Below are 5,896 nucleotides of genomic sequence, written 5' to 3'. Positions count from 1 at the left end.
ACCTTTTTCAAGGGAAAAGTGTTTAAATTACAGTAACTACTTAGTAACTAGTTATACCCAAAACTGATCTTGGGATGATCATGAAGGGGAAATTGTAATTCCGGGGTGAAATATTTCTAAAAGAATGCCTTTAAATAAAAACACTTTACACATTGGACCAACTTAAAATATGCAGATTTTGCATTATTTGAACAAAAGGAGCAACATTTGATATTTGCTGATTTGAAATATGTTCTCGAAAATGCCTTTGTCTGTGTTAAGCGTGCCATATAGCTGAGCATCCTGTCCAAGCCTTAAAAATAAACTTATCTGTCTCTGTTGCTACGTGCTATGGCCTTCATGTTGTGGTTTTTACTTAATATTGAGAAAGATGAGAGAAACTGCATTAAATCCCTTGAGAGAAATGCAGCAGACAGAAGACTCATGAGTGGATTCAGGTTTCCAGGTGACATTAATTTATTCACACCCACACATGAGCTTTTTTTCGCTTTAGTATATTTGAACATCACATACAAGCTCCCATTGCATTGTACACATTTTAAAACAGTGCCATCACACAGCAGAATTTATCCTCATGTTTTCTCGGTAAAACTTTATAATAACATTCTGTCTGTCAGCATAAGCTAATTAGTATGAACTAAGTAACAATAAACAACACTTCAAGTTTAGGGTCAGTAGGGTTTTTCTTTTAAATGTCTACTCACCAAGGTTCCATTTATTTGATTAAAAATGCAGTAAAATCAGTACTATTGTGAATATTATTACAACCTTAACTGTTTTCTATTTTAATGTATTTTATAATTTATGCGTGTGATGTAAAGGCAAATTTTCAGCAGCGGTTATTCTTTTTTTTTTTTTTTTTTTCCATTTATTTTAGTCAATTCATTTACAGAATGGCAAACATGTTTACAAAGTAACATCATTTACAAAGTGACATCGCCAGCTACTGGCCTGGCATGAATAATACATTGTTTTTAACCATTTTTTTGGTATGCAAAAAGCACAAAGGAGAAATGTTTTTAGTACATTTTTGTCACCTAACTGCAGTATGCAGGGCACGTGATTTAGTTGTATGTCCTTTGAGATACATCTGTCTTTCCAGCTCATTGTTAAACAGTCTTGTCCAAACTCATTACAGTACTTGTATCACTACCACATGGAGTTATAGAACTGCTGCTTATGAAACTTCTGGTTAATAATAGGCTTCAGGGGTTCAAACCTCAGTGACAATTGTAACCTTATTGTAAAGTGCATATTTTGTTTGTGTAGTATATGTGAGATGGACATTATTAATATTATATTCACAGCACAGACAAATAAACAAATTAAAATAAATGACAGTGACACTACATGCTTAATGGCACATTTGAGAAGTTTAAATGTTTTATTTACACATTCTAAAAACAGGTTATTATCAGCCTGCCAAAATAATGAATAGCTGTATTGAGTGCTAATTCATTCTTTGTATAAATAGTTAAGCCAGCATTTACTCAATACTCATTCTGGCCTTCAACCCAGGTTTACATTAGCACTTTTCCATCCACACACCAAAGGGTTTCTTAATTACGTGGTTGATGACCTGTGCTCATTGACATGGGATTCTTTTTTCCATTGTGGTGAACTGTGAAGGTTTGCTCGCTTCAAGAGTGAATGCAACCCACACACCAAGCCTCATTCTTTTCCATCATGTTTCCATTCCACACAACAAAGAAGACTGTAATTTTCCCTTTAGAAGTGATCATCTTTGGTATGTTGGAGAATCAATGGATACTCAGTTGAGAGTCATTAACCCCTCCAACCCCTGCTGCTTGGACTGATTGTTCACAAAGTCAAGATTTCACTTTGACACCTTTCACCTTGTAATCAAACTCACACATTCACCAGTTGCATTATTCTTTCCTTCAGGGTTTGTAAATATGTACATTTAAAAAATAAATAAATAAATAATATATAATACTAAAAAAAAAATAACCTTGTGACTGTTTGAAAATAAATAAAAGTGCAATGAGATATGAAATAATAAGAAAGTAGGCGCTGACTCATATAATTAGCCACTAAGTACTTTACTGCTGTCTGGGAAAACACTTTCCACGTAGACCTTAAGTTTGTACAGTGACCTTTTTTCTGCCTGGAGGTTTTCATTGTTGTTGGTGATTAAAGCGCAGGTTTGATGGACGTGGGTAAGACGGAGGGTTATCTGTAGTAGTGACTGAATGCCTGTGGGAGGTCCATGACCTCTAAGCGCAATCTTTGTTTGTCTCAAGAGCACTTGTTTTTCTTCACAAAATGCCATAGTTTAGAAAAGAAGTGGCTTTCCATTGGTAGTATTTGGATGTCAAACCTCCACAGGGCTTATTGCTTTGTTGTTTTGTATGTTCTTGTCTATGGGTTGCTTCCAAATCAGCACAGTGGGAAAGACTCTATCTAAGTTAGTTCTCTGTAAATAAAAAGTAGTATGAAGTAGCATATGTCCCACACAAATAGCTGAGCATATACATTTCTTGGCTGTGATCATTAAATGTCATATAAAAGTCACTTTCTATGGTTCTATTTGTTTATTTAAATGTTCAACTCTCATTTATTTATTTATTTTTATGTTTATCTGAACTTCACAACATCATGTTTTTTTATGTTTTAAAACACTCTGCAAGTTTTGGGAACATTTCATTTTAGCTTTTTTGCAAACATTTTGAAGACATTATTTTATACTTAATTCTCGGAACATTCTGAAACAACAAGTAGAAAAAAAACAACTAAAAAACTAAAATGATACAGAAAAAAAATGTTCCATGAACAATGCAGAAATGTTTTGCTTTGGTGAATAATTTGTTTCTGTGGTATTGCTTAAAGTTACAGTACATAACTTTAAGCATATGTACTTATGTAACATGTACTTACTTGCATTGTACTTACATGTATGTACATATGTACTTCCCCAAGTACATAACTTGGGGAAGTCGTGGCCTAATGGTTAGAGAGTTGACTCCTAACCCTAAGGTTCTGGGTTAGAGTCTTGGGCTGGTAATACCATGACTAAGGGGGCCCTTGAGCAAGGCAACCCAACCCCCAACATAAATGGCTGCCCACTGCTCTGGGTGTGTGTTCACGGTGTGTGTGTGTTCACTGCTGTGTGTGTGCACTTTGAATGGTTTAAATTCAGAGCACGAATTCTGAGTATGGGTCACCATACTTGGCTGTATGTCACGTCATGTCACATAATAGTACCTAAGGTGCACATATTTGTACCTTTTGAAAAGAATACCGCCCAGTGACAACTTTTTTTTTCTGAGAGTATAAAACCATTTAGAATATCTTAGCAACCACATACCTTTGCAGCACATTGACACTGTATAACTTTCATTTAACAACCATAGTTTCTTATTTTGTTTAACAAAGCCACACAGATCAACAGAACCATTTTATTCAGACTCCAACCCCTTTTTATTCTTAGCTATTAACGCGATGTGTCTTTGAGTCCTTCAACTTTTAAAAGTTACATGTGTTTGCATAACCAGAGTTCTGATTTTAGTGCCTTTTTATATAGTTTATTTGTTTCCCCAATCTTTGATTGCACTCTCCAATTTCCCCTTTTTCAACGCTATGTTGATTGGTTTCTACAAATAGGCATTTGACATTTTGTGAATTAAATACATTTAACAGCCTAACATTAATTTAAGACTTTAAAGCAGGTTAGCATACATGTGAACACCCTAATAAAGGTTAAGTTAGGCCTACTTAACCTTTTAGTTTTACATAATTCCCAAAAAACTTCCATTTGTATATTTTTGTATATTTTTGCATATGTTTGGTGACTTCAACTGCCTAATTTGTAAAAAATAGTAATAAAAAAATAGTATACTTGACTGTTGCCAGTTTGTATGGATCTGAACCGTCCTTGGTTTTCACAGTATAAGGAGATAATGCAGCCTACTGTTAAAACTGGTTCCCTAGATGCACTTGATTTATTTTTTCTTCAGAAAAATGGTGCTGCAAATTACATTTAACAAAGAAATCGATCAATTTACATTGTTACACGCTTCTGTTAGCTGTTTCGAAAGCAACAATCACCAGAAAACCTTGCTTCAGCCTAATGGAGATGTGCATCAAAAGCCAAGTGCATTTTCATTTTTCAGCTGCAATATTTTATTTATTTGACCCTCTTTACGCATTTTAATATATTTAAAATTTCCCAGTGGCAAACATCCAGATATACTAGAGCAGGACCTCTGAGCTTTGTAGTCCAAAAACTCATTTGTCTTGGATTTCAGAAAGCACAGCCAAAATGGCATTTGACACATGGAGCAGCAGTTTATAGTGCTGAGCTTGTACATTCTAGAACATGGTGGACATCAAGCAAGGCTACGACAACTGACACATTAGGTTGTTATGCAGAAAGATTGTCAGATCTCATTTCATTTGTGACTTTGCCTTGTTGTTTTGGGAGGCTGAGAATTCGACCTTCATTCCACAAGCCTGACACACAACTCTCCAGAGAATGCCATTACTCGATCAGTGTAAGATATACACATCTCTTACCGCCAGACTGAACACATATTCTGTACTGCACACCAATGGGCACAGAAAAAAAAAAAAAAAGTTTGCTAGACTGTCCCAAAAGATTCAAGAATGATAAGACCAAATTACATAAAACATTAATAAAACAAATGGTCACTTACTGAGAAACTTAAAACACAAGAGAGTAAAACACAATACTGTACTTAAAATTAACATATGAACATAAAATGGACTAAAAAGAAACAGGCTTGTCAAATGAAATATTTCATAATTTATGTATGTATTGCATGTACGTATGTATGAACTGTGTGTGTGTGTGTGTGGTGTGTTTAAGCATATTTAATTTATTTATTTATTATTTATTTCCAGTTTTCCATTTTGCAACCATATGGGAACCAAAAACCTGATTTATGCCATTTTACAATTTCTTATAGCAATATTATTTCTATAATACTGTTTTTATATTAGAAATCATTTATATATATTATATACTATATATATATATATATATATATATATATATATATAGATATATTATATATATATATATATATATATATATATATAAAAAAAAACCTTTAAAATATTTAAAAATGATAATAATAGTACATAATGAATTCAAAAATAAAATAAAAAACTGTCACAGTGTTGCCAATTTGGCACCCACTCAGTAGGGAATATTTTTTGACTTAATGCAGTTTGATAAATGATAATATAAATTTGACGAATATGAATTTACATTTATAGTAAATTATAGTTTTATAAAAATGTTAAGTAACTTCTGTGACAGTCAACACTGCAATTAAAAATTTAGAAAAGGTAATGATTATTTACTTCCACCATTGCTGTAAAAAAGGTCCAAATGACCCCTTGTTACTTCCTTTGTGATCAAATTCAATTAATTATATGCTCAGAGTACAAAAGCAAAAGCGTTATTACAAAGCAAAAAAATATATTCATCTATTCAATGAATTTGTATGATACCCATCCGCTCAGTCAAACAGACATTGCAGTATTTGTTTTCCCTTTGTAGACAACATTCACTTAGTCTGATAAAAGACAAACATAATACCAGAAATGAACTATGTGTCGTTTGTTAAAGCTGTTGTTAAAAGCAAAACACTGGCTCATGATTGTGCCAAATAGCTAATGGGGTGAAGTAGCATTTTCATAATGAAAACCCAAAGCAATAAGGAAGAGAAATTACTCTTTTCAAGAGGACTCTGTCTGCATCTTCCATTTAAAGCCACATTTGCCACACAGCCCAAACACAATGTATTGCTCATTAAGAGCTTTGCAACTGGAGAAATCCTATTTGCTGATATTGAAACACATTCATTGAACTGACTTTGTTTTGTCCCTTTATGCCATTCTTTAAGGA

The sequence above is a fragment of the Cyprinus carpio genome, chromosome B1 (genome assembly GCF_018340385.1).
Source record: "Cyprinus carpio isolate SPL01 chromosome B1, ASM1834038v1, whole genome shotgun sequence".
NCBI lineage: Eukaryota > Metazoa > Chordata > Actinopteri > Cypriniformes > Cyprinidae > Cyprinus > Cyprinus carpio.
Note: the sequence above shows the minus strand (reverse complement) of the source record.